This window comes from Biomphalaria glabrata, chromosome 9, assembly GCF_947242115.1.
Source record: "Biomphalaria glabrata chromosome 9, xgBioGlab47.1, whole genome shotgun sequence".
NCBI lineage: Eukaryota > Metazoa > Mollusca > Gastropoda > Planorbidae > Biomphalaria > Biomphalaria glabrata.
In genome coordinates, this window is record NC_074719.1 from 9,767,936 (window position 1) to 9,786,020 (window position 18,085).

The 18,085-nt window shown below is 39.4% G+C and overlaps 1 protein-coding gene across 2 annotated transcripts in view; it reads right to left on the bottom strand.

Moving 5' to 3' along the window:
• Positions 1-18,085, bottom strand: part of LOC129928300 (uncharacterized) — a 149,425-nt gene that overhangs the window by 26,646 nt on the left and 104,694 nt on the right. The window contains exon 1 of one of the 2 annotated variants that reach the window (XR_008779888.1): positions 907-1,518. The exons of the other annotated variant lie outside the window; for it this stretch is intronic. The gene's annotated coding sequence lies outside the window, so the exon portion shown is untranslated. Of the gene's footprint in view, positions 1-906; positions 1,519-18,085 lie in introns of those variants that run through there. 2 annotated transcript variants of the gene reach the window in all.

Genomic DNA, 18,085 nt, shown 5'->3' on the forward strand with positions numbered 1-18,085 from the left:
AATCGGAACATTGGTGAGATGAAATGGAGCACTGTTTACAGATATACAGTTTTATATTTGATATTTAAAAAATCTGTTGAAATAGACAATGGAAAACCTACATGCTCTTTCAGAGTAGCAGTATTTGTAACTTTCAATCTGTTTTGCTATATAAGCACTGTTCCATTGATTTACTCTTGTCAATTCAAATATTTAAGTCATCAGGTTTATACTGAACATTTGTACTCTTATGAATCAAACATTTATTTTCAGCCACAAAGATATTAGATAGTGTAGACATTATGCGTCATTCTAAATAAATCAACTTGATTATTCAAATGAACAAATACTTAGATAACGTTTATTTAGATAACTTATTTATTAGTTTATTATTTATATACCTTCTATTCGCCCGTGGCATTATAATGGGGTTTGTGGCCAAGTGTTAATGCGCTAGGCTTCTAAACTGGAGGAGTCCTGAATTGGAATCTTGGTAAAACCTTGGTTTCTTTTTTGAACGTTCGAGATTTTAACATTTCCTTATGTCTCACCTCACCTCACCCCTTAAACTGTTGGACTGTTAAGGCATTCAACAATATTTGTAAACCGTCTATCTCCATTCCCGTCGTTTGATTTGTACTCTTTCAATGGCAACCTTAAGGACAATTAATATTAGTTTTGAAAAGTAAAGGCTTGGTAGTTGCGCTTACATGACACCCCTGTCGGCTATATAAACAGATAAGCTTTATTTCTTCTGTCCAATGGACATCTAGGTGTCACACAAAGGGAAGTGTTTGTACACAATTTTTGAATCCATTGTGTACTGGGGGGGAGGAATACTGATTGAATACGACACATTCCTTTACTATCTACAATCAATACGTTACTAGACAGACTAATGAATAAACGGCAACTTGAAGTACTTACCATCGTAGGTACTGATGTTAAAACACATAATTCCAAACAGAAAATGTTCATTATAATACAGAGTGATGATACGAAAAATATCCTTCAGAAAAAAAAAAAGTTTTACACATCCATAAGAAGAAAATTATCCAGGAGAGTTATCCACATTAGTATCATTATGGATAAGCACAGCTGGATATGGATAAACACAGCTAAATATGGGAGCCAATTCAAGAACAACACAAGAGCCGGTCTCTGACCATTACTAGCAAGGACAACTCGACTTGGTTCTCGGCACGGAGCGACTGAAGCCTTCTCACTTCTCTCCCCTCCCTTTTTTTTTTTTTTTTACTTTGAGTTTATTGGGGTGGCGCTCGGGCGCGTTACACACGGGACTCGTATCGATCGATTTCCCCCACGAGTACTCACGCACATACACACACACACACATACGCACTCACACACTTATACCCTCATTTTCACACACTCGTCATCTCTTTCTATAGCACAGCTCCCGCCCACTGGTCCACGCTCACACTTGCAAATGTAGCTTTGAATTTCTCTACATGCATGCACGCGCTGAGTAAGACAGAGTAGCCGAATGGATAAACCGTACAGGGTGGCCACCCGTTTAGCCGCCATTAAATAGCAAATGGGTCAATCACATTTAAAACAATGTGGTCATTCTTTGTTTGATGGGCTAATACATCCGAACAATTTTTGATGCAAGACCTTTTTTGTTTTGATTTGTCATGTAAGTTTCCGAAAATATTCAGAAATGTGTGTCCTAGTCGAAACATCCTAGACTGTAGGGGAGGGCAGAGAGCAGGGTTCGGACTCTAGTCCATCGTGACTATGATCAGATGCGCATATCACATGACTAGGCATCCATCTCCATAACACCTGACACAAAGGGACTTTTCTGCTCTGGAAGTAACCACAGAGGAAAAGACCATATCGGTTTGATTTGTTTCAGCCGAGAAACATCAATGAGCCATGGAGAAATGTATGCTGAACACATCAATGAGCCATGGTGAAATGTTTCTTGAACACATCAATGAGCCATGGTGAAATTTATGCTGAATACATTAATGAGCCATGGTGAAATATATGCTGAACACATCAATGAGCCATGGTGAAATGTATGCTGAACACATCAATGAGCCATGGTGAAATGCATGCTGAACACATCAATGAGCCATGGTGAAATGCATGCTGAATACATCAATGAGCCATGGTGAAATGTATGCTGAATACATCAATGAGCCATGGTGAAATGCATGCTGAACACATCAATGAGCCATGGTGAAATGCATGCTGAATACATCAATGAGCCATGGTGAAATGTATGCTGAATACATCAATGAGCCATGGAGAAATGCATGCTGAATACATCAATGAGCCATGGTGAAATGTATGCTGAATACATCAATGAGCCATGGAGAAATGTATGCTGAATACATCAATGAGCCATGGTGAAATGTATGTTGAATACATCAATGAGCCATGGTGAAATGTATGCTGAATACATCAATGAGCCATGGTGAAATGTATGTTGAATACATCAATGAGCCATGGTGAAATGTATGTTGAATACATCAATGAGCCATGGTGAAATGCATGCTGAATACATCAATGAGCCATGGTGAAATGTTTCTTGAACACATCAATGAGCCATGGTGAAATGTTTCTTGAATACATCAATGAGCCATGGTGAAATGTATGCTGAACACATCAATGAGCCATGGTGAAACTTTTCTTGAACACATCAATGAGCCATGGTGTAATTCTAATGTCCATGTGAGAACAATTAAATGAATTCAAAACGATGTCGTGTCTCAGGGGAATTATTTACAAAACTGTTTACATTTTATAAGTGGACTCTAGATCATTATTCCATAGCTGAATTCATACAAAACTTCAACGCAATCATCACCAGCAAAACAAACCACCACTATAAAGGCGTCTCTATCTCAATTAGTTTCCTCTAGAGATCCATGAGATTACATAAAGAAAACGGCTTCCTATCATGTTGTATTGATTTTTGCTTTTAGCTTTCTTGCTATGTTTTATAGAGTAATTTATTAGATCTAGAAAACCACCACCAACAACAACAAGGTTTTAGAATGGATTACCAAAGTACATGTAGATACAATGAAAACGCGTTTTACTAAAAAAAAAATTCTTTAATTTTTTTTTTAAATTTCGCAACAAAACATTTTGACTGTCTTTACCTCCGGGTGCGCGCTTGACTTCCGAAATGGAGTGCGGGTTCGAATCTTGGTGGAGACCGGGGTTTTTAATCTTTGGGCACCTCTGAATCCACCCAGCTCTAATGGGTACCTGACATTAGCTGGGGGAAAAGTAAAGGCGATTGGTCGTTGCGCTGGCCACATGACACCCTTGTTAACCGTAGACAACAGGAACAGATGACCATAACATCATCTGCCCTATAGATCGCAAGCCCGAAAAGGGGAATTTGTTTTACCTCAAGATAGATGCTTCAGAACAAAACCTTTTTGGCTGCATTTACTCTAGGGCAAATATCCAGTATGTGGATAGATGCTTCAGAACAAAACCTTTTTGGCTGCATTTACTCTTTGGCAAATATCCAGTATTGTGGATAGATGCTTCAGAACAAAACCTTTTTGGCTGCATTTACTCTGGGGCAAAAATCCAGCATGTGGATAGATGCTTCAGAACAAAACCTTTTTGGCTGCATTTACTCTGGGGCAAATATCCAGTATGTGGATAGATGCTTCAGAACAAAACCTTTTTGGCTGCATTTACTCTTTGGCAAATATCCAGTATGTGGATAGATGCTTCAGAACAAAACCTTTTTGGCTGCATTTACTCTGGGGCAAAAATCCAGCATGTGGATAGATGCTTCACAACAAAATATTTTGGCTGCTTTTACCTCTGGGGCAAATATCCAGTATGTGGATAGATGCTTCAGAACAAAACCTTTTTGGCTGCATTTACTCTGGGCCAAAAATCCAGTATGTGGATAGATGATTCACAACAAAACCTTTTTGGCTGCATTTACTCTGGGCCAAAAATCCAGTATGTGGATAGATGATTCACAACAAAATATTTTGGCTGCTTTTACCTCTGGGGCATATATCCAGTATGTGGATAGGTGTCAAGAGAAAGGCAAAATTTACTTTTGATAAGCTCATAAAAACAAGGCAAAAAAACAGAGAGGAATGGAGAAAGACGGTCGAAGAGTCTTGCTTGGTGCCCCAACCGTTCAATAGACTAAGGGATAGGTAAAGGTAAATACGCATAACAGATAAAAGTGTCAATAACAAAGTCTATTCCTGGAAGTGAATTAAGGACTTGCATAGGATTGAGTTACAGTCTTTAGCTAACATTTTGCAGCGATTGGTTTCCAATTTAGATTACTGGTAAGCTGTTACAAGAACAGAGGTAGCATGTATTGAAACCCGAGGAAAGGCTACTACGTAAAAAGGCACAGACAAATTAAAATTTAATCAGCTTTTTAGACGCGTTCAGTGGTTGCAAAATATTTGGAGCGGGTTCTAGAAGAAAATCAATCACGCTTGAAAGAACATTTCCATAAGCACAACCCAGGTCTTAGGGTCCTGCAACAGAAAGCCAATGTCATAAACCAAAGCACGGGTAATACATTTCTAATTGACTGAAGTAGACTTTGTTAGATGTATTTCTTGTACAAGAGACAGCCACAGAGATATAAACTTAGAAAACAACAAGACCTGTTACTTGGTGAACCCGATCGATCTAATAATGTTCTTTAAGATAGTCGAAAGTAGCGGGTACAAAGCAATTAGTCAAAGGAGACGCCACTGTTGTATAGTGCTACATCATTACTCAAGAACAAGTAATCATACAGGACATAGAGGTCAGAGGCAAAAGAAATAGAGGTCAGAGGCAAAGGAATAGAGGTCAGAAGCAAACGAAAAGAAGTCAGAGGCGAAGGAAGAGAAGTCAGAGGCAAAAGAACAGAAGTCAGAAACAAAGGAATAGAGGTTAGAGGCAAAGGAATAGAGGTCAGATGCAAAGAAATAGAGGTCAGAGGCAAAGAAACAAAAGTCAGAGGCGAAGGAACAGAGATCAGAGGCAAAGGAACAGAGGTCAGAGGCAAAGGAACAGAAATCAGAGGCAAAGGAATAGAGGTCAGAGGGGAAAGAAATAGAGGTCAGAGGTAAAGAAACGAAGTCAGTAGATAGCACCAAAAAGTGAGAACAAAATATGTTAACAGTATATTCTGATGTCTTGCTATAACTGAGAAGAAAGAAAACCGCAGGGCGTGGGTGTCTGGAAAATTGTAACAGTGTGGAGAATATTGAGTTGTTTCAATACAAGGAAAGTGTCACATCAGAAAAGATTCTAATTTGTACGATGCTACTAAGATACTGTCCACAAATAACGCGACAGAAATCCAGTACCACGAAATCGGATTGAAATCTCGTCATATAACCTATACTTGAAACACCCATCCCAGTCTGATATGTACTTTTATTTACAACAAACTATGAAATAGCTGTAGGAATGCGAGCGCATTTGTGTGTCCAAAGTTATAAAAACAAAAAAAGATGTCAGGCTACTAGACTAGTGTTTGTTTTTTAAAATGTTTTGGATTTTCTTTCAGAGTTGAACAAGATCGAGACAACCAAACGACAGTCCAGAGCGCATACCACACGACCGGGCAGCCAGAAATTAACGGGACGAAAAGTACGTGGGGGAAGGGGCGTTGATAGGTGGATCCTCCGATTCATATTAACATACACGAGAATTCACTTGCCAAAGGTATGAGTGTGTTTTTGTTTTGGGTGGGGCGGGGCGTTATAAAGGGGGGGCGTTCCAATTTATCGTAGCCAGTAATTAAATCTAATAAAATACAAAACTAACATGAAAAAGAATAACTATTTTTTTTTAGTTTCTGTTATTAACAACACACATTTTAATTTAGAAGAGTTCTAATTAATATTAATATAGTGTCAAATTAAACTTGAAAAGCAATGATTAAATTCAATTGTAATCTTTCCTAAATATTTAGAAATAGTAGAGAATGTTACGTCGTTCTAAAATTGTTACATTTACAATTCTTTGATTTTATTAAATAACTAGGTATTGACCGATCTCTCTTTTTGGTAACAAACTTTTGTTTATTATTAAACATTATCTTCTTGCTACGTTGGCAGACCGACAAGTGTGTGTTTAAGCAGGTTTTTACTTTCATATGTCCGCCAGGGGAAAAAAAAAACCAACTCTTTTCTTAAATAATGTGACCTTGTATGTTAAATTATTTCTATGATGTGGGTGCGATATCGTCTCCTCACCCCTCTAATCCTATTTCCATCTCTCCTGACCTCTGAAAAATACAGCTGTGGCTGGCCACACATCAATGACCTCTAAGTCTTCACGAAGCCCGGCTGTGGCTGGCCACACATCTATGACCTCTAAGTCCTCACGAGGACCGGCTGCGGCTGGCCACAAATCTATGACCTCTAAGCCCTCACTAAGCCCGGCTGCGGCTGGCCACACATCTATGACCTCTAAGCCCTCACGAAGCCCGGCTGTGGCTGGCCGCACATCTATGACCTCTAAGCCCTCACGAAGCCCGGCTGCGGCTGGCCACACATCTATGACCTCTAAGCCCTCACGTAGCCCTGCTGCGGCTGGTCGCACATCTATGACCTCTAAGCCCTCACGAAGCCCAGTTGCGGCTGGCCGCACATCTATGACCTCTAAGCCCTCACGAAGCCCTGCTGCGGCTGGCCACACATCAATGACCTCTAAGCCCTCAAGAAGCCCGGCTGCGGCAAGTCGCACATCTATGACCTCTAAGCCCTCACGAAGCCCGGCTGAGGCTGGCCGCACATCTATGACCTCTAAGCCCTCAAGAAGCCCGACTGTGGCTGGCCACACATCTATGACCTCTAAGCCCTCAAGAAGCCCGACTGTGGCTGGCCACACATCTATGACCTCTAAGCCCTCACTAAGCCCGGCTGCGGCTGGCCACACATCTATGACCTCTAAGCCCTCACGAAGCCCGGCTGTGGCTGGCCGCACATCTATGACCTCTAAGCCCTCACGAAGCCCGGCTGCGGCTGGCCACACATCTATGACCTCTAAGCCCTCACGAAGCCCGGCTGTGGCTGGCCGCACATCTATGACCTCTAAGCCCTCACGAAGCCCGGCTGCGGCTGGCCACACATCTATGACCTCTAAGCCCTCACGAAGCCCGGCTGCGGCTGGCCGCACATCTATGACCTCTAAGCCCTCACGAAGCCCGGCTGCGGCTGGCCGCACATCTATGACCTCTAAGCCCTCACGAAGCCCGGCTGCGGCTGGCCGCACATCTATGACCTCTAAGCCCTCACGAAGCCCGGCTGTGGCTGGCCGCACATCTATGACCTCTAAGCCCTCACGAAGCCCTGCTGTGGCTGGCCGCACATCTATGACCTCTAAGCCCTCACGAAGCCCGGCTGTGGCTGGCCGCACATCTATGAATGTAGGCAGCTTGTCCCCTTGTTTTAGCCGCTCCATTAAAATGAAAGGCACAACTGATCCAAGTGGACCTTATGTCGCAATGCCCGCACTTACTGTTGGGCTCTAAGCTCAAGATGGACGGTATCGACCGGCATGTCAGACCTTCTTAGAAATCGGGCGAGGAAAATTCTGGAAGCGTCTTTTATTTATTGATGAAGTCCAGCAATGTCCAGTACGACAGACTTTTAACTTGAGTACGTGTGTAAGTATGTATGTGTGTATGTAGGTGAGTGAATATGTCTAGATGCTCTCGAATGTTGTGCTTTATTGATTTTATTTTGTCTTATTTAGCTCTCTCAATGAGTCATGGTTAGATAAAAACAGTAACTTTTTAAATGTAAAGAGATTTAAACTAACGAAATAAATTAGCTTTTTATTATTAGTAACAAATGTATGTATTAAATAGGACGGAGAGAGAATGAGTAACCAAGTAAATAACATTAAAATAAAATATAAATATTGTAAGAAAGAGACATTCTATTCCTAAAAAGGCTCAAATATTATTAGAAGACTAATGAATAACACAAGTAATAGTTAAGAGTGTTTCTTTTTAACTCTCAGCTCCTCGCGAATCCTGAGATCGCAGTTAAAGTTGTGGATGTACTGGAATCCAGATCTAGGTGGTATCTATGAACTATTACAAAAAAAAAAAAAAAAAAAGAAAAGTATCTGACAAAAAGAGAATAATATTTGATTAAAGAGAATAGAACCCGTCGAATAGAGAATAGTATTCGTCAATAAGAGTAAAGTATTTGATTAAATAGAGTAGTATCCGTCAAAAAGCGAATAGTATCTGCCACTATCTGGGATGATTGTATTTGTATATACTATATAGTACTGTAAATAGCACTAAAATAAAATCTTGGTTGTAAGATATAACGAATTCTAGGTTTATTCATTATTATTGGTCTATTAATTAACGCGGAGTGACCTTCCTTGGGAAATTGTTACTCGTCAGAGGCCTGAGTGTTTGAGTCTAATCATTTAAGTGCTATTGAAGTCAGTTTTCATAGTGGTGCATATAATTTGTTTAATATTTGATGCCGTAATCTACAGTTATATTTATTCTGTTTGCTTTCATTAAAGTTATATTTCTGTTATTAATTAATCCCTGGCGTCTCTATGAATTATTGATTGAATTAGGCCTACGTTTAATTAATGTGTCCATGTCGGAGCCGCTTGGCTTCCAAACCGAGGGTCCCGGGTTCGAATTCTGGTCAAGACTGGGATTTTTAATTTCGGGATCCTTGGGCGTCTCTTGAGTCCAGCCAGCTCTAATGGGTACCTGACATTAGTTGGGGAAAAGTAACGGCAGTTGGTCGTTGTGCTGGCCACGACACCCTTGTTAACAGTGGTCCACAGAAACAGATGACCTTTACATCATCTGCCCTATAGACCCCAAGGTCTGAAAGGGGAACCTATGTGTCCATGTTAAAGCCATGTCAGGAGTTCACAACAGTATCCCCTCAAATTTTTTAATGTGAATAAAGTGGCCAATCCTTGATTAACAAGGGATGTAATACAGGATACCTACAACCTTAACGTTTATGAATAGCTAAATGTTAAAGTATTACACCTCAGTCATTAATTTTTGCATTGGTGTCATTAAAATAGCGACATGCGCTAGAAAGATCAACAATCAACTAAAACTTCAAATGATCGGCTTCTTGTTTTCTAAGAGAACTTAAGGATGAGCAGGCGAAGATATCCAAGTGTTCGTGCTCTATCCAGACCCACATAGCTAGCTCGCACGCACAGGACTATCATGGCGGCTCGGTCAGGAGTATTGATAAACTCTGGGGTAAAATGGGAAGAAGGGGGGGGGGGGAGTTTGAAATGAAAAAAGGGGGAGGGGGAAAGGGAGTCAAAATCAGTTTCTATAGCGCCTAGAGGTTTGGCTCTGAGAGTGCTAATAAACATGCGATTTTCTCATCTGTTCGTATTGCGTCACAGAATTACGCATTTTGTCTTTGAGATTAAATCACGGCTCGGTGGTAATGTTGCGGACAGCAACAGAGAAGGTCATGATCAAAGTGTCAGAGACCATTTGTTTATTTTTTAAATTCACATTTAATGTTAACTTTTTTTTACAACTGCGTGGCTTTAAACAATGCTGATACTGAGATTGATTTTAACTGTGGCTTATACAGCAGTGGCGTAGCTAAGGTGGGGGGAGGAGGGGGGAGAATTTGAAAATCTCCCCGCGCCCCAACTTGAGGGGGCCCCCAAATGAGTATTTTTTTACATTAAGAATTAAATATTACGCAAAATGCTGGGGCCCCCAGACAGGTCAAGCCCTCCGGGCCCCTAAACGATGGAAAATTCCTAGCTTCGCCCCTGTTATACAGTAGGACAGATGAAAGATCAGTGATAGTGGAGATCTTCACAATAAACTAGGCAATGTCAAGGACGTTAAAATAAACTTCAATGTTGCCATAGCAATACAAGATACACATGGAAGAGCTTACTAAATTGTATTCTACAGTGCTAAAAAAGAGCGTGTACAATTGTCAAAGGGGACAAACCTGATATATTTAGCTATATCTGCTAATACTGAATGATTAATTTCCATTGTTGGCATAAAAAAACAAACAAAAAAAAACAATATCTAATTACCAAAAAGACTAATTAGTTAATGTTTTTTTATTGATTCATGTTTTGTTAGGTACAATAAATAATTCTTGAAAGTTTCAACCTGATCCGCCAATGCTTGCGGGAGAAATAAGGTGTTCAAAATTTCTACCAGACAGACTTTGTAATTAGAATTAGAAACAATTAGATGAGTTCCACTCGCTACTTGGGGCTGAAAGTCAAAGATCGTAAGGACTTTTAACTCGGGATACTACATTGTTTCCACGAGATCTGTGACTGAGTGGTCAAAAAACGCTTGACTACGGCTTGGCCACCTAGTAATGGAGCTCGAGTTTGAATCCCCGACTCGAGCAGAGTTTGTGTTTGCTGAGCGCCTAAAGGCAGCACTGAAACCTTCTCCCAGATACCCCTCTCACCCAGCTGTTTCTAAAAAGAGATTGGACCAAAGCGCTCTGAGCATGCTTTAAGCATACAGGATCCGCTATATAATTGCAATTAGTTTGTGTATAGCAGTAGACTAACATTATATTGTCTGGTCTAGAAACTTTAAATCTGTATATGAACTTCTTTCGTTGAAAAAACAATATTTTCCCCTTCCCTTTAATGTATTCTGGTAACGGCGCCAACAGGACACCATAGTACTGTCTGTAAATCAATTATGCTGAAATATTCCGATTCGAGAGTCAGGAACGGTTTGAAGCGACTTATATGAAGTAATCCATAATTTTAGTAACAGCTTTTAGTAGGTATGCATAAGCCCTGAAATGAGCCAATGAGATCGCTGGGTTCTCCCCAATCAAGGAGCGGAGTGTTTGCCAAACGTGCTACAAAAAGTCTGCCCAAAGACTGAAGCTAACAAACTGGCAGAGAAAAACGGAGGTGGCATATAAAAGAACACCAGAGCAGGGCTTCTCAAACTAGATCTGTACCACCCTGAATAATTTACATCACAGAAAAATCAATCTATCAGGTTAAAAAAAAGTGTCCGATCAAAAAAATGGAAATTGTGTAGCCTACTAATTAAAATGGAGGCGCGGTGTCTAAGTGGTACAAGGTTTAGTTCGAATCCTAGTTAAGACCGGGATTTTTTATTTCGAGATCCTTGGGCGCCACTGAGGCCACCTAGCTCTAATGGGTACCTGACATTAGTTGGGCAAAAATAAAGGCGGATGATCGTTGTGCTGGTCACATGACACCCCAGTTAACCGTTGACCACAGAAACAGATGAGCTTTACATCATTTGCCTTATATATCACAAGGTGTGAAAGGGGAACTTAACTAATTAAAATAAGTACAAGCTTAAAAAGTCAAAGAAAGCTATTGCACCAAAAAAGTGCAAAAGAAATATTGTTATAACCCTAGTGGCGGACTGAAAGGGTTAATGTATGTGTGGCCTACTGACACACATGATTCAGGCCAATCACACAGGTCAAGGGCTGTTGAACAACCCTAACCCTAACCCTACTGCTAATGCACGCAATATGACCAATGTTATGACCATGTGACCTAAAGGCATTTACAGACGAGAGACAGTGTGTTAAGAAAGACGAGTCTAAGACGGCAAGCAGTAAGGATGAAGTGAGTCCTTGAAAATGTAGCTGTACGAGCTAGAGAGACTTGTTGTGATTAGTTAGGCACTTCTGTAGTGTAGCAAAGCATTTGAAGTTAGTGTAGCCAATTGTGTTTATTGGCTATTGTTGATGTAATTGTAAATAAACCGCCACATTGTTACTTGAAGTTCTTGTTGTCAAGTTCTTGTGTTAGATGTGCTGTTGTGTTTAGCAGTGTTTACAGAAGGCCTGATAGGGAAGATCGTAACAATATACTGAAAATCAATTTAAAATCAATCAAACCAACTTTAGTTCAATAATAAAAGTTTTTAAGCGTTTCTATCAAATATGGAAATATGGTGTAGAACCGCAATACACAATCATACAATGAACTAGATGACCCGAATAGATCTACATGTTCAAATAATATGCTAAAAAGTATTATTGAAATTTAATCGTCTACACCAGAGGTGCCAAACAATTTGTATTTAAACTTTATGCTGCAGTTAACAATTAAATATGAACTGTAAGACCGTTGTTATGCATCATTACGTCAACGATATGCTAAGCTACATTTTATAATTAAACAAACACACACACATATGTATGTGACATATATATATATATATATATATATATATATATATATATATATATATATATATATATATATATATATATATACTTATAGGTGTTTTAACAAATCACACTAATTGTCAACTCACAGCGGACCCACTCTCTAACCTTTTTGAACTCCGAATTCCAGATTCAATGGCGTTGACATTTCATTTGGGAATACCCCCCTCATTTGTTGGCAGCTATAATTATTGATAATTCACGTTAATTGTAGCCAGGCACACAGCGCTCGTTATTTCCCTGTGTACTCGCGCTTTAATGTTTTATCCAAAAGCCAGCAACACATTATCCACTAGATCTAGTGTGTTTTACCGCTTGATATGGTAGAATTTATATTTTTAACAAATGTTTCAGATTTTCATATTGGCATATAGTACGACTTAAATGAATACTACTCTTTTGTTACTTGTAGGCCTACTGCTAAAAAAAGTGCAACACTCAAAACAATATGGAAAGAAAAAGGCATAGCTCTCGACACCAAAATCAGACTGGTCATGACCACATTCTTATATGCTTGCGAGTCTTGGGAGCCTGAATCTTGGAAACTGATTTCGGATCTAGCAATGGAATTGAGATGTTACAGAAAGATCCCAGGTATCACATGCAATGACCACATCACAAATGAAGAGATTAGAAACAGGATAAGATCTACTTCAACGACTGGACCACACAATGACCTGCTAACTATTGTCAAAAATAAAACGCTAACAAAACTATGTGGCCATATTACAAGGTCCTCAGGGCTCACAAAAACCTTCCTTCAAGGGAACAGTACCAGGAAAAGAAGATGATCCGAGGCAGACAGAGTGCTGTGTATTTATGTTTCTTGTTGTGTGTTGTGAACTGATTTGTTCTAGTGTGTCAAAATGTCATGGTGTCCAGGAAAGCTTGTGTGTGTGTCTGTGTGTACTGTGTTATTGTGAACTGTTTTGTCATTCTTGTTCAATAAAGCCTTGCTTCAAGACATGTCTTCCTGTAGTCTTTTATTAGGTCACTACACAGAGAAAGCGATGGGAAGACAACCTAAAAGAATAGACTACCCTGTCATTGAAAGATATTCTATCAAAGGCAAAAGACTGACAGGAATGGAGGAAGACGGTCAACAGATCTTGTGTGGTGCCCCAGCAGTCCAATAGACTAATGTATAGGAAAGAGAACGAGGAGTACTGTGAATAAAACTAAACGGAAAATCTTTATTCTAAAGTACATTTGTACTATTTGTAGATGGATGTAAACAAATAGATTTTAAGTCCCCAAAAAAAAACCAACTTCCCTATTTGTAGGTCACATTACGTTGTTTATTTTAAAGTCATGCTCGAGACACTAGGTCTAGTGCTAAGAAACAATTTATACAGAGACTGAGTTTCCTCATCGAGACTGATCGCTCCATAAGTCAGAGGATGTTGTCATGCCACCACAAGCTCCCCAGTTCACTTCTCAAAGATAATAAAACTCCTTCTGCGGTGCAGCGCCAAGGTTTGCGCCCATAAAATAAGACGCATTCGAGGAGAACTTCCCGCCACAAGAGGGCGAGCTACGCATGAATTAAAATAGTATAAGTCGGATGAAGACCAGACATTTATAGCTCAACATCAGAGTTGGCGCGTGGTACAAATCCGAGCTTTGTCCGGCACCAGGTCCTAGAGACGTGTTGCTAACAGACCAGATCAGTGTTTCTCAAACTATGTTCCGCGGAATACCCTAGTCTTCCACGAAGCCTGAATAGATGTTCCATCTACTGTTATAAAAAAAAAATTAGTTGATCGCCAGGTGAATTAATCTCTCTAAAAAATAAGTAACGTGTTCGGTTAATTAGTCAGAATGTGCAAAGTGTTCCGTTAATTAGTCAGAATGTGCAAAGTGTTCCGTTAATTAGTCAGAATGTGCAAAGTGTTCCGTTAAGAAAAACGTTTGGGAAACATTGGACTAGATGATTGTTTTAGATTTGATTTCTGCAACTTTTTGCTCTAGATCTATTCGTTTGCGCTCAGCTAGCATGTCACTCAACGCAGTGGTCGTCAAATTATGCGATCAGATGAGTTCCAAACTCTGACATGTTGACTTTGTCTTTGAACCAGAGTCCACCCGTTTCCAGACTTTTAGTCTTTACGATTTGTAATTAGCAACTCTGTTCATTTAAACATGTCCAATGCTCACGAGGTTTTTAGTGTACAATATAATATTTTATTTATTTTGTATCAACGGTTACTCACACTTTTTTAAAAATGTGTTCATAGTTTATAAAATAATTCTCTTATATATTAATGACTTGCATTGAGTAATATAGGAAAGGTAACCGTTTTATCTAAAAGGAATTCTTGCTTAATAATGTTTAAAAAAAAAAAACCAGTATAAATTGAGGAATTCATATTGCTATGACGACATGGTCACATGATTACAACCGAGCGAAACGATTGGATATTGGACAGCTACATTTTCTTGACATGATCGTCCGAGTTACAACAGAAAAGGTCACGCAGTTCAAGACGGAGCTGTCTTTTCTTTCTTTCTATGGCCATTGTCCAGGCGTTGCGTGGCGTGTGTGTGTTGGTATTGTAGCATTCATCTTCTTTTATTGTCCATCTCAACTGGGGAGTCGAATTTTGCAATGTACTCAGTCACGTGACATCAGAGATGTTAAAAAAAAAAAGAGGTTGTAGGGGCAGTGGCTGGTTAAAATATCGATGTAGTTATAGACTATTGAACTTCTGAATGCGCAACGCCTAGACCTCATCTCATGAATTAAGTAAAAACAAAAAAGTCGTTTTCCACTAGGGCAGTGTTTCCCAAACTTTCGACAAAAGTGTACCCCTTTAGAATTTTTGTAACGCTGAGCACCCCTCGCCTTGCATCTATGAAATGAACACAATAAATGGGTATTTTACAAAAATCCGCATAGTTAATGATGTGCAACGCGTACCCCCCTTCAATGTCTTCCCGTACCCCTAGGAGGTACGCTACCCCACTTTGGGAACCACTGCACTAGGGGAGGGAGGATTCGTTGTCGATTTGAATATAGATGGCTTGAGGAGGAGCTACAGTTTCCTCATGGAACACGTCTGGATAACTTTACATAACTTGACATGGAAATTCCAAAATGACTAACTAGGGAGCCCTGGAATATCACATTGTTCTTACTAGGGCACTGATGTCTTCAGTGTTATTTTTTAAATATCTAAATAATCTAGGTCAAGTGTAGAGAGAGCTGAATTCCCTTTAACGTCAGGTTAATATGCAAGACTAAATGCATGACGCGTAGGACGTAATCATCTTCTTTTTTGAAGTAACGTCTGTATCATATAAGATAAGATAAGATATAGACAACCCCTTTTAAATAACTGCAGGTGGGGTTATGTTAACTTATTTAATCTACTTTTTTAAAGGGGGGGGGGTACTTAAGATTGATTACGATGGTTATATTTTTGTTTATTAAAAACACAATGGGAATAGACTTCAATGATTTCCTATGATTGTTCCTATGATTGTTATGACATTTCGACATGTGTTGTTCTAAGTTTTGTTCCTGCCTGCAATTATCTGTGACATGGTACAGTTAAGGGGAAGACGCTGCAAGTGAAGAGTCTCTCTAACATCTTTGCTCATGACACTAATAGCATATCATTATGTAGAAAAAAGTCAGAGGGGTTTACAATGAACCTGACTGTAGAGTTATTGATTTCGTTTATAATTGTTCTACTTCACATCTACTGATCGAGCAAAATGTATTTGTATACACGGCGGAAGACCTGTAAATAGCCAGCTATTTGGTGTATAAGGTGTACACAATGAATAATGTGTTGATTAACAATTTTTTATGAAGAGACTAGCCGGACATTACCCGCGGCCTGCGGGCCTTAGTTTGTGTATTACTAATCAAGTGGATTGGATTTATATATATGTCTAACTAAGATAATGTTCCCTTTTTTCAACGCATTTTACAAAATAGAATTAGACATAATCTTGGCATTCGTGTATAGATGAAACAAAACAAGTAAATAGATGTGTCTGTCCAAGTGTCAGATATATTTAATCCTTTAGTGAGTGCCTCCCCAGTTGTGTCTGCATTGATTGTAAATATCAATTAAATTTGGGATCTGATTCATTTCTCTCACCTCAGTTTTAAAATCAACACTTTTATAAACTACACTAACAGCCAGTGGCGTAGCTAGAGTATATGATGCCTGGTGCGGTACCTCATCTTGATGCCCCCCCCCCCCAAAAAAAAAACACAAAACAACTAACTAATTAATAACATTGCAAAACCTTACTTTTTTTCAAAATAATATGTAGGCCTATTCATTAATCAAATATTGTTAATTCTTTCATGACCTTAATGACCTTTCATGACCGCAGCATTATCATAGCCTTTGTGTCGATGAAGTCAACAAAAGACTCACGAACCTGCACCCTGTCATTCTCCATGACAACATACCGTAAAATTTGGGAAATTTGATCCAGCTTTGAGATGTCAGGTGTACTGTCAAAAATAATAGAGAAATATTTGGCTTGTTTTACTTGCTGTATGATTTGTTTTTTAGCGTGATCCTCCAATATTGTAATAAATTCATTTTGTATTTGTGGAGACATGTATGTATTCGGTCTGGAACAAAGCTTAGTTCGAAGCACATGCTCCCTCAAGAGTGGATCGTACTTTGATAGTAATCTTACTATTTCTCCAGGTTTTCGTCTGATGTATAATCAAATCTTGGGCCTTGTTGTCAATATTGTTCCCTACTCTCAGGCAAACTTCAAGTTCCCTCCAAGCAAGCGATGACTGAATGTGAGCTCTGCTGGTCTCATGTTTTTCTATTTTCGGGGATAACCTCCCCCACTCATTGAATCCATCTATGTATTTAAATGAAGATTTGGTACTTGATCTTGTTGAGAAGAGCATGCAGGGGAAGCAAAATAATAATTTATTTTTTTTTGGCGAATAACACATCCACTTTCTAAGGACTTTCTCGCCGTTTGACATTTGCCGGAAAAACCAAGCCTTTGAAAGCTTTCTAGCCTTTCCTTTTGCTGATTCTTGATGTCTATACGCCTCTCTGAATTGACTGTCCATACGCTGAACTGTTTCAGATCCTTGAGTGAAAAGGTGTATGCGAATATTATCTGTGATGACATCAGGCCAATCTCCAATGTCGTTCAGTCTAGAGTTTATTATCCCTCCAAGCAAGCGATGACTGAATGTGAGCTCTGCTGGTCTCATGTTTTTCTATTTTCGGGGATAACCTCCCCCACTCATTGAATCCATCTATGTATTTAAATGAAGATTTGGTACTTGATCTTGTTGAGAAGAGCATGCAGGGGAAGCAAAATAATAATTTATTTTTTTTTGGCGAATAACACATCCACTTTCTAAGGACTTTCTCGCCGTTTGACATTTGCCGGAAAAACCAAGCCTTTGAAAGCTTTCTAGCCTTTCCTTTTGCTGATTCTTGATGTCTATACGCCTCTCTGAATTGACTGTCCATACGCTGAACTGTTTCAGATCCTTGAGTGAAAAGGTGTATGCGAATATTATCTGTGATGACATCAGGCCAATCTCCAATGTCGTTCAGTCTAGAGTTTATTATCCTGCTTTCTGTATTGTTTACACTGTCTGATGGTTCAGCTTCTTCAGTATGAATTTTTGAGGACATGCTTGTGTGCTGTCCTTTAGTCTCTAGAACCTGCGGTATTGAAGTATTTTCTTCTTTTCACGATGTCGGCCTCATCCTTTTTTTCTGAATTCAATGATAACCGTCTCATCTTGCTTTGTTGCTTTTAATTGTTCAGTTAATTCATACCCATTAACAGCTCGCCTATAGTCGGTGGACTCTGGCAATGATGTGACTTGAAATTGTCTCGATGCTTCTTTAGACTTAAGAAATTTAAGAAAC